Genomic DNA, 15572 nt, shown 5'->3' with positions numbered 1-15572 from the left:
TGCAACCTAAAAAGTTTGATATAAAAAGAAGAAGAGCAAAAGACTGGAGGTTTTTGGTTGAATTACAAATCAAGACAGGAGGGCCCATCATAGGACAAGCGACGAGTCCCCGTCGCTACAAATCTTTGTGCTTAGTATATTCTGTTTAGTTTTCATAGAGCAATCTATCAATTGATTCTATGCCTGTCCCTCCCTCTGCTCCCCCGCCCCTTGTCTAGGTAACCAGGTCTGTCTGGCTTTCCTATTCTCTTCTGATCAACATTGTGATTTATGACCTATTCCTCTCTGCCCAGCTCCTAGATTGGGTAATTCAGACTTGCCTCTTACGGACTACCTGCTTATGTCTCTAACTTTCCTGCCACTACAACAATGTATCAAGGCATTTCTTAAGCCAAAAGAATTTTGCAGGTGGAAGGAAATCCACAGAAATAGAGAGGAAAACTTCAACTAAACCTTACATAACACAATGATAATCCAGGGAAGACCATGGACACAGTAACCCTACTATCACCAATTATGCAGTCAAGTTTCTCATTAAGGAAAATATCAGGGAGCACCACACCTGGAGTGTAATGGATGAACTTCACCCTGGGAAAACCATCTTAGTAGCATGGTATCTCCTTCTGCTACTTAAGTATGTTGAAAGAGGAATACTCAATTTATACTAGTCAGCTGCTGTGAGCAGTCCTTTTTTATTTTTTTTTTCTGGCTGCCCCATCCTACATTTTTGACTTCCTGAGAACTCCTGGGCTCTTTCTGATAATTAGTGAGTTAACCATTGTCCAAAATAAAATTTTGCCCCAGCATTTAGGCTTATCAGGAAGCTAAGATAATGGGAAATACCTCAGGCAAGTGATTAGACAAGGATCTACTATATCCTTTCATTCTCTATAACACTTGCAAATTAATAAAAAAAATGCAAATTGCCCAATTTTTATTTAAAAAGGTCTACATGAAAACTCTTATCTTTAACTACCATGCATTCTCTGGTGACACAAAGACCTAGTTTGCCCATAAACGCCCCCGCCCCCAGAGTCACAGTTAACTTAGCTTCTTTTCCTTCCTCTTTTATTTTCAAATAAACTTTTCTACTTCCAACTCTGAGCATATTTGTTACTCAATTTTTTCATCCTTGTAAATATTGAAGAACCTGGGAACCGTGGACCAACCCAGAGACCCACCATCATCACTTCTTCATCAGTGTGATTGACCAAGCAAACTCTTTTACAACATACAGAGTTCACCAAAAGTGAAATGAAATTAAAAATACAAGTACAGTTAAGGTATAGCTTAGAAAACACTTCTACTGATGTATCCCTCTTGGAATAAGTCATAACAATTCTAAAATTGTGAAAATGGAAAAATGACTGACAAGCAAGTGAGTGGACCAGACATAGCATTTGAGACCTATGTTAGAATATGTGAAGAGTCAAAACTAGAATTGGAAGTTGAGCTAGAAAGCAGAGCAGGATAATAGCTGCTGAAAATCTTGTCAGAACAGAAACCTGGAGACCAGGTGAGATAACAGGAGGTAGAAATGCTGGGTCATCTAAGTTAATTAGGTGAATTGCAACTTTCTCTAGTCTGGACCTATTTATAATAGACTGGTTGGGTGAATCATGGGAAAATGCTGACCATTACCCAATAACAGAATACTGCTGTGATCATAAATAGTGCTGAACACAACAGTTCCTCTGAGGCAATTCTCTTTGCATTTATCGTATTATTAACTTTTTCTTTCTCGTTTCTCCGCTGCCAAATTCCATAGGTCATGCTCATTTGATTGCTTTTTAATTTCTACATGAACTGATAATCTTTATCATTATCTTAGTCTAAAGCTTCACCTATAGCCATATGCAAATTTATTGATGTTTTTACTAGGACATTTGAGATTGGGTTTAGAATAGGCAAAATGTGAAGCAAGTTAATAGGAGGAAGTACCTAGAATATAGGGTTCTGTCAGTGTCTTGTGGAAAAAAAGCATTTTTTTTAACTTGAATGCACAAAAACAAAGCTGTTAAAAGAAGGATAGAAAGAACTCTACGAAGTATTTTTTTCTCTTATTCATTAGTTTCTCCCCAGAATATCACTATTATATTCTTTAGACTCAAGGGGATATAAGGGAGACACATGTGCTCAGGTACTGCATGTGCTTGGCAGAAACACATGGGCACAGGCAGCAGATGAGTTTGGACAGAGCATTTGTTGCTTCCTTTGTTCAAGTTGGCTTTTATTTGGTTTCTCCCAAGCTGCCCCATGTGAGGACTTCTACCTAGGTAAGTGTTTGTTGCTAGAGTAGATGCCAAGGGGCAGAGTTGGGAGCAGTTGGTGGTCTTCTTTTGATATAGGCAGTTAGGCAGTTGCCTTATGGCAAAGGAATTTCTGGGAAAAATAAAACCAATAGCCCTTAATCTACACAAAATATCACCTGTGAGCATAGAAACTAAGGCCTAGAAAGACTTCACCTGGAGCCAGCAGACCGAGAGAAGAGAGAAGACTGTACCTTGATTGGAAAAGCTCCAGCAGGAACAAAGGCCAAGAAAGGAATTTCAAAGAAGGCCATTGACCACTCCCAACACGCTCCTTGGCAAATATTCCAGCAATGGATTCTTATCTAGCTAGAAAGCCCCACAAGAGGAAGATGAAGAAACCCTATAAAAGCCACCTTAAACAACGGAAGTAAGTGGATATGCTGCCAGAGTCCATGTAATACCTGTGCCCATGTGGCCGAGTTTTTGTAGTACTTGAGCACATGTGTTGCTCACATTCCCCCTCTTGATGTGCACCGGGGCTCTCTCCACATCTGGAGAAGCCCGCGTTCTCACTTGAATGTGTTACTCACTCTCCCTTTTGCTCTCCTGCCTTCCCTTTCCTAAAAGCTTCCTAATAAAATCTGTTTTACTTCACTGCTTGTCTCATCCTGAAATTCTTTTCTAGATGCACCAAAGAACCTGCAAACCCTGGATAAGGCCTAGGACTGATTTTCCTTCTCTGCAAAGAGCAATTCCTCACTCCAGCCTGAGTCCATATCTCCCTGGGAGATCAGTGGTGGGGATCAAATCCTGTGCCAAGAAGATCAAGTGGACATCAGCCCTTCTTGACGGCCAGCTCGTGGGACTGGAGGAAGTTGAGTTCCATGCCATGCAGGGGCTCACAGCAGACTTTATCAATCTTAGCCTTCCCAGCCAGTCCCAGGGTGAAAAGGATCCTGAAAAAGTGACCTCTCTCCTCCCTGTTTCACATAAGCCATCCATGTGGGCCCACTCACCTCATTCTGACATTCCTTTCTAAGCCTTCGTTCCTACGGAAGCTTGTCTTGGGGGGGGGGGGGATGTGGCGGGGAGGAGGGGCAAGGGTTGTGTTCAGCCTTCTTTGAATCTTTGCTGGTACCAGGTAAAAGTCTTATTAAGCTTTAGTTCCTGTGTCCACAGGGTGTGTTTCCGAAGCCTTGAGACTATTGACTTATTACTTCCCAGGGATTCATTGGCATGAGGAATTGGGAAGAACTTCCCTATTTACCTGCCTGCCTCAATAGGAAAGGAGGGGACAGGTCGGAAATATCAGAAGAAACTTAAAAAACATGATACCTGAACTAAGTATTGATAACTGAGTGAGAATTGTAAAGGTAGACTAGATGTAGGTGAGTAGAGATTTGTTGATGGGCAGGGTTTTCCCAACAGAGGAAAAAGCCTCAGGATAGGAAACTAAGGCACATTGGAGACACTAAAAGTCACCTGATATGCTGTGGGTGAGAGTAGAAAGTGAAAGATGAAGTTGGAAGGCAAAGAAAGGGTAAGATCTTAAAAGGCTTCTTTTGACATAATCGGGAATTTGAACTTTATTCTTACGATTATGTGGCATCTCAAGAGATTTTAAGAGATAAAGTGACATGGTCAAATTTGGTTCATAGAGTTATTTTGATGTCACTGTGAAGGACTGATTAGAGATAGATAATATTGGAGCAAGAGAGTTAATTAGATGATTTTACTGGAGAAACTTGACGGTGACCTAAACTATTCAACTCAATGCATTAGAGAAATACTAAGTAGAATTAAGCTATTCAAGTTCTTTGGCTATTCCTATTTAATTTTTTAATTTTTAATATTTCAACTCTATTAAATTATAGTAGAAAATTGTAGATGCTTATACTGTATAGTGTTATAAATAGATATATGAATACACTGTGAAAGGATTTAATTAAAATTCATTAATATCTTATATATTATGTAAGGTATTATATTGTATACTTATATATGATGTTTTTATTATATATTTATTTTTTCTTGGTAAAGACATTGTTTTACCTAACAAATCTCAACTGTATAATATAGCCTTATTTATCAACATATATAATGTGCATGACATTATACATTCAGCCTTTATTCCACTTATAACTGAAAGGTTGACCATTTAGACCCTCACACACATCCCACAACTACTTCTCTACTCTTTCGTTATATGTATAGACAGTTATTTTAGAAAGGTATCACCTAAGTGATGCTGCTTTCTCAAGGTCTAGTCTCGTTTCAATCTTTTGTGGCAGGAAGGCCTGATAATATGAGTTTTTGGGAAAACTGCCTGAAACCTGAACCAGTTCAAAGTCCTGGAGATCTTTTGTGCAAGGTACTCACCTTAGAAGCCAGAAAGCCATTGAGGTGCAGAATTCCAGGCCACTTGCAACAAGGCTTCCAGAGAGGAGAGGTGGCTGGATCCCCTGGGAGGAGAGATTCTACCAATGGAACAAAGGCCAGGAAAAGAATATCAAAAGAAGACTATCAATTGTTCCAAATTCCCACTTGGTAACAACTCCAGCAATGGACTGTGAAGGCAGTTTTTGAAACAAGTGTGTATAAATGAAAAATGTGGACAGAGGAAGAAATCACGTGTGCTGCTAGCATGCATGCTACCTGAACCCCTGTTGTGTGTGCAAATATTGCTGGAGTCCATGATGCCACCTATCTGCTGCTCTCATCTCCCCTCTTGAGGTGTGTGTTTTCATACTTTGAAAGTTTAATGCTGGGATGTGTATGTGCTCTCTTCCCTCTGAAGAAGACTGAGTTCTTTGAGCATATATCTGAACCTACCTTTGTCTTCTCTCCCTTTATTTTCCAATAAACTTGTAATACCTCACTTTTCTTCTACTCCTATAGTTCTTTTCTGTAAGGGAAAAATGATGAAACCAAAAGCTCTGGGTAAGATTAGTTCTAACTTTCCTTTCCTGCAAAGAGCAATTATCCCCATTTCCATGGCTCCCCCAAGAAATCGGGTGACATGGATCACATCCCATGCAGTCCAGAATAAGTAGACATCAGGTGCAGCTTGATTACTGCCTCGTGGGGCTGGAAAAATGAGAGCTTCCATACTGTGCTGGGCTCAGAGAACACTTCCATCAGTCCTGAGTCTCCCCAGTGCTTCCCTGTGTGACAGGGGTGGGTGGAGAAAAGCATACACTTATTTCTTGTGAATGTCACCTCTTTCTTCCCCACTTAATGTAAGCCACCATTCTCCAGCAGCAGAATGGCAGACTCTCTTTCTTACGCATGACCAAATAATACTATATTTTGTATTTATCACATTTTTATTCATTAATTCACTAATATACAAGTTGTTTCCATATTTTGGTCAATATAATTAATACTGTAATGAATATGGAAAGGCAAAGCTCTTTTTTGTCATGGTTTTATTTCCTTTCCATATACACACAGAGGTGGAAACTGGATATAACAACATTCTATTTTAAATGTTTTAAGTAACTCAGTTTTCCACTAATTTTTATTCCCTTTCAATCAAATCTTCACCAGTACTTGTTATCTTTTGTTCTTCTGAGGACTATCTTCTAACAGGTGTGAGTTAGTATCCTATTTTCTCTGCACATTAGTGATATTTAGCATCAGTTCTAATGTACCTGTTGGTCACTTATACGTCTTAACTTCTAACTGTTTTGTTCTTTAGTTCTCTGCATTGCTGAGGAAATTGGTATGTGGCTTTCTCTGTCCTTTTCTCATTATGAATATTTCTGCTAATACCCTCTGCAAGAACTTTCTGTAAAACAATGTCTTTTGTGATTGCACGGGTAGAATTTATATCCTTGCCTGTACTGCAGTGGGAAAAATGTCTTCCAAACACAGCATTGAAGCATTGAATAGGATTCCATAATTTAGACAGGTTTTTTTTTCCTTTTGTGATTGCTTGTCTATCTCATACCATCAACTACCCTGTGGTTACTAAAAGTGAGTTTCAAGCTTTTGCTACAGAATTATGGAGGTCAATCTGTTTCATGCTCATTCATGCTGAAAAATATTTTTCACGAGTCCATGCTGAGCTAGTGCCTCTGACAACACTTTGAGAACAAGATCAATAATTAGTGAACATTTGAGTTCAAAGAATCCTCTGGGGAGTTAGTTAAATAAAAGATACTTAGACCTAACTTCAATTAGTATGATTCAGTAATTGTAAAGTGGAACAAATTTTACATTTTAAAGACAATAGACATTGTGCTTATTTCAAGAGAAATAACCCAGGGATCATATTAATGCCCTCTACTGCCCCTTCAAAAACCCTACAACTTTTCTTACTTAACTGCTCATATTTTACATGTCTGAGTTAGAAATTAAAATAAATCAACTGTAATAAATAATGAATGAAATCATGATTTTGTATTATGATCATTTAATCATTTATTTGTACAAGCAGTGATGAGTTAAAAGTAATATAGTAGAGTGCTTGTAAAGAAAATGCAAGGTATTTTAGATTATCAAAATTGGCCTTGCATGACACATAGAATTTAGAGTTATATTGTTTCTAATGCATGAGGCAGTTGTGTCTTGCTATGGGACTTGCAGAATACAAGTGTGTTAGAAGTTGAGGTATATCTTGGGGTAGAGATATTTGATGTGTGCTTTGTAGTAAGGCAATGTTAGCATTATGGGTTAAGATCTTTTTTGTTTGCTTTGTTATGGGGATCACACCTGGTGTTCTCAGAGCTTATTCCTACCTCTGTGCTCAAGCACTCCTAAGGTGGGAAACTGTGTGGTATGCAGGGGATCAGACCCTGGTTTACTGTGTGAAGAGAAAGCTCTGTGGCCAATGGGTGATCATCTTATAAATATTTCCAGTTCCCACTCTGTTCTATTGAATCAGATTTTGATAAAATAGTGTTTAGAAATCTGTGAGTTGTTTATTCAAGCTCTTTCAGTGACTTTATATATGTGAAAGTTTGTATATAATTATCTAATGTCCTTATGTTTTCACATTGAAACTTATGTTTGACTTTTAAGCATTTAGAAGTACACCTTAAGTTGTAGAGTTGTTATAAGTCAGGAAGAGCAATGAAAGACTTGCTTGAGCATCTATCACCTTAGAAATTCAGGCTCCGTTTATTGTATTGCTCAGTCTTGCAAACACGGCCTATATGGTTTATACAAGCCTATAGAATGGATGCTCCGGTCAGAGCTCACACATGTATCCATACTTCAGGGAAAAGAGAGGATTAGCACCATGTGAGATAAAGACAGTGCTTCCTCTTAATTCCATCACTAATGTTACTTTTTGCTTCTGTCACAAGATTAGTATATATCTGGAAGATGTACATTTTTTATATTTCTCTTTTCCTTTGTATTTATTTTATTTCCCTTATTTATAGTTATATATGTATGCTTCCTATCTTTTCATCCTATATTTTGGCCTAAGATTTTAGTGGTTCTTAATGATTGTGTAGGAAAGTATGATTAATCCTATAGAAGTTACAGTGATAAAATAATTTGTATTCTCTCTTTCTCTCTTACTTATACTTTGTCTATGTATGTATGCTTATATAATATTTCCCTGCCAAAATTTTGTGACATTCTGTCATCCTGTTGCTCATCGATTTGTTCGAGCAGGCACCAGTAACGTCTCTCATTGAGAGACTTATTGTTACCATTTCTGGCATATCCAATATGCACGGGTAGCTTGCCAGGCTCTGCCGCGCGGGCTCAATACTCTTGGTAGCTTGACGGGCTCTCCGAGAGGTTGGCTGCGTGAAAGGTGAACACCGTAGGACTGTGCTATCGCTCCAGCCCTTTGTGACATTATATATAATTATTTGCTGTTGTATTTTATGGGCTGGAGTGAAAGTGCAGTGGGTAGGATGTTCGCCTTGCATGCGGCCAACCCGGGTTGAATTTCTCCGCCCCTCTCGGAGAGCCTGGCAAGCTGCTGAGAGTATCTTGCCTGCACAGCAGAGCCTGGCAAGCTACCCGTGGTGTATTTGATATGTCAAAAACAATAACAAAAAGTCTCACAACAGATATGTTACTGGTGCCCGCTGAAGCAAATTGATGAGCAACTGGATGACAGTGACAGTGATAGTGACAGTGTATTTTATGTAAGTGGGAATATAAGAAAATTCCCAATTTAAAAATGCATTTTTCTAGTGGTGTGATCTCTAAGTATTTATGGGCTATACAGTGTCAGGGGATAATTCCAGAACCGTTAGGGAAATATCAAATTTACATGATAATATCAATGACTCATTTTAGACAGTTTTAAATAATTCTCTCCTCATTTTTTTCCAACGTAATATTTCCTGACATTTGAACCAGACAATGGTTGAATACAAATGTTTTATGTGCTCTTCAGTGAAGACACCTACTGTAAAATGGATTTTGAAAAGGCCATGAATCATCTCTTTCTCTAAAATATTCAGTTCTTTAAGCTGATTGCTATTAGCAGTTCGTATTATTTTAATTAGAAGAAAACATGGCTGCTGAAAATCAGCCAAAGGTTCTATAAATAAAAGTATCCATCCTGCAGAGTCAAATTTTAATTAACCTTTTAGCATGCCAACCTTTCCACTAGAATTTTTCAGGGCTTGCAGCCATTCATTTTGTTCAGAACCCATATAGGCTCTTTTTCATCTGTATGTAATCCAAATCTATGTGAAATGTGCTCATAGAATACAAATACTTTGTTCATCAGCTGTCACTTAAATACCTTTATCAAAAAAAAAAAGACACTGAAATGCAATAAAGTATGGTATGGTGTCGAGAGAAATGAAGAAGATTGAATAATATAACTATCTTTTATATTTTTCTCATTTATCAAGTCACGTGAACCATAATTTGTCCAGAGCTGCTTTAGGCTAGTTTGTTTTATAATTATGGACAACTTATTGGCGATTAAAGAAACACCAGGCTGTAATTACTGGGAATCAAATAGTTCACTTTTTATTTCCATCATTATCCACATGAAAGGTGTTTTCATAGGCTATTTGTTGGAAAATCCATATCTGACATAAATAAGTCTCTTCTGCAGATTGATTTTATGTGCTGCTATGACTGTGGCTATAGAAGAACTTCCAGATCAAAGTACAAAAGGTGACTTAACCTGGATTCATTTCAGCCCCTGATTACTAAAAGAATTCAGTTTTTCAGGGAAATGTTTCTAATTGTTATGCAGTCAATGAAAACCATCTAACACAACCATAGCAACCACTGTTAGTACCTGACCTAAATCAGCAAAGAGGCCTGCTATTAATTCAGTTTCTATGATTATATTCAAAACAAAGGTGACTTTTTTCCCATTTGAAATCTAGAACTCTTACAATTCTGTTTATGATAGTAATTGAATATCAAATATATAAAAGTTTCTAATTTTGCTAGTAGAATCAGATGATTAAAATACTGAAGTTTTCAAATAAAGCCCTAGGTCTATAGAGGCTATTTGGTAAATCTAGTTTTAATTGCAAGATACAATGCTTTGCATCGAATGTTTGACATTGCTCATTGTTATGATCCTGTATTTTCTGATCTTTCTACTTTTCTTACCACTGTTTTTCTGCCTTTTAGTTATATCTCTTTCTGAAAGTAATATATATATACATGCATATATATATTTGGATATATACATGTGTATATATATATATGCATATATACATGCATCTCTGCACAGCTTTGTGAGCTCAGATGTTAGTTTGTGGTTGCCTGAGGCTCGCGCCAAACCACATTGACAAATGAGTTCGAGAGTTTCCGAAGACAGGTGTCTGTGGCTTTCTCACTCTCGGCATTCTTCGCACAGACATGGAGATGCTGAACCAGTCGATCGTATTCCTCGTCGATGTTGTCAAGGACGGCATCTTCCCACGTTGCTGCAATAGTGTCAAAGAGCTCCCAGTTGGTGGTCATTCTGGGAGTTGTCTTCTTAGACTTAAATTTTGCAGACTTTTCTCCCTCTCTGTGAAGAATTTCGCATGAAGGAGACAGTGGTCCGATCCAGTTTGGAATTTTGGGACAACAGTGACATCGGTCAGGCAAAACCTTCAATTGAATATGATGAGGTCAATTTCACTGTGGAACTGTCCACCGAGAGACTCCCATGTCCAGCGTTTATATTCGGCCTTCTGGAACTGTGAGTAGCCATGGATGGTCTTGGTCGACATGATGAATTCAGATAGTCTCTCACCCTGATCATTCCATTCTAGGCCATGTGTCCCAATGTGCAGTTCTTTGGGCAACCTTCTCGGACCTATCTTGGCACTAAAATCACCAACAATGATCTTGTAGAAGGTGTGGTCTTCTTTATAGAACTTTCTCCAGTTCCATGTAGAACCTCTCAAATTTCTTCTTTATCATAGTTGGAAGTTGGTGTGTAGACGATGAAGATAGAAACTGCAGGCAGTAAGCCACATCTATTCAAGTGTAATCGTCCAATTCGGGTTGTTAGGCCATCAAATGAATCGATGCTCATGGCCAAGTTTGTGTTGACAAGGACATCAACGCCACCAACACCTCTGTTGTCACATGTTCCAAGGAAAAACTATTCTCCAGTGTCGAAAGTGGCGTGATGTGATTGATGTCTCCTCATTTCGGTCAGACCAATGATGGCGTACTTGATCTTCTGCGATTGCACCATCAGGTCCTCAATGGATGCTTCTGATGCCAGTGACCGTGCATTGAAAGTACAGACAATCATCTTAGTCTTTCTTCGTTTTGGCAGTCTAGTTCGTCCCCAAGATTTTTCAGCTTCTCTTTGCTCATCTTTCTTAATGCTGCCATATTGGGGGCTCTTTCGGTGACAGGTGAATGAGGCCAATTGTTGTTACTGTGTTGGCATATTGAATACACGACGGGTAGTTTGCTACGCTTTGCTGTGCGGGCTCAATACTCTCGGTAGCTTGCTGGGCTTTCCGAGAGGGACGGAGGCTTTTAGGGCGGCCTCCAATTGCCCTTAGAGGTGTTACCATGGTTCACACTAAATTTGAACCCTATCAAATATGGTATGGGAATAATAGGTATTAAGAGTTTTATGGTGTGTCCGCGGCCAAGAGGTCTGGAGAGCAACCTGGAGGGTGGCGGTGTCTGGGTAGTGGATGTAGTGGGGGTCGGCCAGTGAGGTATTTATCTTGGGTAGGGTGGGGCATCTGGTTTGACCCCTCCCTCGGATGCTGGGGATTGGAGGAGGCAGACAGAGGATCTTGTTTCCAGGTCTCGTTGAACCTAGAGCTAAGGTCGCAAAGTTCTGCTTACCTGGCTTTGTGGGGCTTCACTCATACGTGAGGTTTGGCCCAAGTGTCCGGAGAGCAACCTGGAGGGTGGTGGTGTCTAGGTAGTGGATGTGCAGAGATGCTATAAAGGAAGACCTCAAAGAGAGAAGAGCAGCAGTGTTGGCCAGTGCAGCAGAAGCTGGGAAAAGTATTCGCAACGCTCGCCTGTCCTTAGGCCAACAACAGGACCAAGATGAGTGCCCTCCGACGTCCCGATGGATCTATCACATCCTCCAGAAAGGCAATGGAGAAAATTATCCACGACTTCTACTTGGATCTCTTTGACAGCCATGTCCACCTGCCCACATACCAAATTCCACAGGAAGAATATGTTGTTCCCAACGTTCTCCCTTCTGAAATCAGACAGGCCATTTCGCTGGTAAAGACATGAACAGCACCTGCTTTGAACAAGGTCAGACCCGAACACCTGAAGAATCTGCCGCCCGTACTCATCATTACACGGGCCCGACTCTTCACAGGCTACATGTCTGAATGCAAGGTTCCATCCCATTGGAAAACCAGTAGGACCGTTCTTTTGTACAAAAAGTGAGACATCCACGACATCGGCAACTATTGCCCAATCTGCCTGTTGTCTGTCATCTACAAGTTGTTCATTCGTGTCATCCTGAATAGAATAGGCAGAACACTAGACGACGGACAACCATGCGAGCAAGCCGGGTTCCAAAGAGGATTCAGCATGATAGACCATATCCACACAGTGACCAAACTCATTGAAGTTTCAAGATGCCACTCTGTCTAACATTCATCGACTTAAAGAAGGCCTTCGATTCTGTTGAGACTCAGGCGGTCTTCGAAGCCTTGGTCAAACAGGGTGTTCAAACTCAGTATATCAAAATTCTCTGTGAGCTGTATTGTGGATTCGCCACCAGGATCTCACCATTCTACAAGGAAGTGATCATTGATGTAAAGAGAGGGGTGCGGCAAGGTGATACCATTTACCAAAACTCTTCAGTGTCGCCCTGGAGAACATCATGCGACAACTGGAATGGGAAGGAATGGGAGTGAAGATAGGTGAAGATAGACAGTCAGCAATTACACCACCTCCGATTCACTGATGACATCGTTCTCATAGCGCCAAACATTAGCCAAGTGGCACAAATGCTGACCGACTTCGACCACTAGTGTGGAAAGGTGTGATTGCAGCTGAATCCCAACAAGATGATCTTCATGAAAGACAAATTGGTCCCTGAAGCTCCATTTGCTCTCAATGGAACGAACATCTCTGAATTCAGCAGCTATGTGTACCTGGGTCGAGAAATCAACAGGAGGAATGACTCGGTGCCAGAACTGTGCAGGAGGAAGAGAGCAGCGTGGAATGCCTTCAAGAGCATCGAAGAGGTGGTTAAGAGAACAAAGAACCTCTGACTCTGGGCACATTTTTTCGATTCCACCGTTCTGCCTGCACTAACATATGCCTCAGAGATCTGGGCCCTACGCAAGCAGGATGAGAATGCTATTAGGGTATCCCAAAGAGTTATCGAAAGAGCTATGTTGGGAATATCATCTCTCACTCAAGTGAGAGAAAGAATCTGGAGTTCTGACCTCTGTCGATGGTCAAAAATCAGGGATGCTGTCTCGTTTGCCAAGGCATCAAAAATCAGATGGGCCAGTCACGTAATGAGATTCAGAGATGACTGCTGGACTTGAGGCTCTTTCTGTTCCTGGAGCGAGCAGGTATCATTGGGCTACACTGGCTCGAGACAGGGACAAATAAAGATGTTACTGGCACCCGCTTGAGCAAATTGAAGATCAACGGGACTACAAGTAATACAAGTGATATATATGCATGGGCTGGAGCAATAGCACAGTGGGTAAGGTGTTTGCCTTGCACGAGAATGACCTGGGTTCAATTCTTCCGCCCCTCTTCGAGAGCCCGGCAAGCTACCGAGAGTATCTCCCCTGGCACAGCAGAGCCTGGCAAGCTACCCGTAGCATATTCTATATACCCAAAACAGTAACAACAAGTCTCATAATGAAGGCGTTACTGGTGCCCGCTCGAGCAAATTGATGAACAATGGGATGACAGTGATACAGTGACAGTGATATATATGATCTATATGTATATGTTCCACCCAGATCCCCTGTTTTCCAGTAGCTAGGCATTTCCACCTACAAACTGCCCCCAGTGCCATGTAATCCCATCAATGGCTAACATTTAGAGACTATAAAACCAAGCTCCTGACATCTTATAGCCTAGTTCTCCCTCTCAGAGAACCTGGCAAGCTACCGAGAGCTTGCTGTCTGCACGGGAGAGCCTGGCAAACTCCCCGTGGTGTATTCACATGCCAATACCAGTAACAATGATGGGTCTCATTCTCCTGACCCTGAAAGAATTTCTAATGCGGCACAGTTGGGATGGACAAGTAAAGAGAAGCTGCTAAAATCTCAGGGCTAGGATGAATGGAGACATTACTGGGCCTGCTTGAGCAAATCAACGATTAACAGGATGATAGCGATAGTGATAAATACCTGAGGGGCAGGAAACCTGTTTGTACTTTGTATATATAATATAACATAAAAATTCTTCCTATTGAATAAGACATAAAATGTAGGAAACCAGGCAAATAGATAAAATCAAAGAGTAAAAGGGTATAGAATCTATGACAAGAACAATAAAAGTATAAGGCATTGGATCATAGAATACAGAAAAGAACAGATATGCGTCTAAAGTCGTAAATAAAGAACAAGTCTATAACAAGGCCCACAATCTTCAACTCTTCCCTCTCACCTCTGTGACCATTGCCTACCTTCCTTCCTTTGATCTTAGCATGGTTGGCTGGAACTTTCTGAAAAGGCCTCCAGCAATCCCACTTCTTGGTATTTAAACCTGGACTGACACTTTCTCCTTGAATAAATCCTGTGATGTTTATTCTAAGAAATTAATTGGATATTGTTTCTGTGATTTGATTCCAGAGGACAGTAACTTCATTTTGCTGACTCTTTTGGGAGGTACTTCTTCAATATATAGCTTGCCCATGGATTGTGTTGTGTGATATTCACTGAAGAGGTGCAAGTTTCCTGGTAGACAGTTTGTGTGGGCCTGGGGGCTCTGTACATACTTAAGAACTGAGTTTTATCAACTACCCCATGAGTGAACATAAAACACTTTTTTACTTCAATATTTCCCCACAGCAGAACCTGGCAAGCTACCCTTGGCATATCTGATATGGCAAAAAAAAAAAAAAACAACCAGTAAAAGCAAGTCTGATGATGAAGACGTTCCTGGTGTCCACTCAAGCAAATCGATGAGCAACAGGATGACAGTGATACAGTGACTTCGATATTTATTTTATTTGTTGGCTCATCATTGGTTCTTGATATTATGAATTTTAAGAGCTTATCATAATGCCTCTGTATATGTTTGGGACTTAGCTGATCCTACGTCCAAAGTTCTATTGCCAACCACCACCAAAATGGCCCTTCTACTAGTTGTTCATATCATTTTCTCCTTTCTCCAATAACCATAATTGTTTTCATTGATTCCAGTGCTCTTTGGCGCCTGACTTTAGTTATTCACATTCCACATATAAGTAAAATCATTCAGTAACTGTCTTTCACTTAATATAATTTAAGTTTCCACCATTTTGTCTCAAAAGATGTTCACTGTATCACTGTATCAGAGTCATCCCATTGTTCATCGATTTGCTTGAGCGGGCACCAATAACATCTCCATTTGTCCCAGCCTGAGATTTTAGCCCTCCCCTTACTTGTCTTTCCCAATTATTGGAGTCTCTATCAGGGTCAGGGCTCTGAGACCTGTTATTGTTACTGTATTTGGCATATCAAATATGCCACGGGGAGTTTGCCAGGCTGTTCCTTGTGGGCGGGATACTCTCGGTAGCTTGCTGGGCTCTCCAATAGGAACAAAGACTATATATCAGAGAATTAATGCCAAACACACGTGTGCTGCTTTAGGCACATCAGTGGGCTAGACTATAAGAGGTCGCATGGCTGCTTAGTGGCCGTGTGCTTCTGGGAGCTTTGTTTTATATAGTCTCTGGATCTTGGCCAGTTATGGGATTACATGATG

The 15572-nt window shown here is 40.4% G+C and overlaps 1 non-coding gene across 1 annotated transcript; it reads right to left on the bottom strand.

Moving 5' to 3' along the window:
- Positions 1-475: 475 nt before the first annotated feature.
- Positions 476-638, bottom strand: LOC129404756 (U1 spliceosomal RNA). Its single transcript, XR_008630109.1, has one exon. It is a non-coding gene; the product is annotated as a U1 spliceosomal RNA (small nuclear RNA).
- Positions 639-15572: the final 14934 nt, after the last annotated feature.

This window comes from Sorex araneus, chromosome 4, assembly GCF_027595985.1.
Source record: "Sorex araneus isolate mSorAra2 chromosome 4, mSorAra2.pri, whole genome shotgun sequence".
Lineage (NCBI taxonomy): Eukaryota > Metazoa > Chordata > Mammalia > Eulipotyphla > Soricidae > Sorex > Sorex araneus.
Note: the sequence above shows the minus strand (reverse complement) of the source record. Positions and strands in the feature narration are given on the sequence as shown.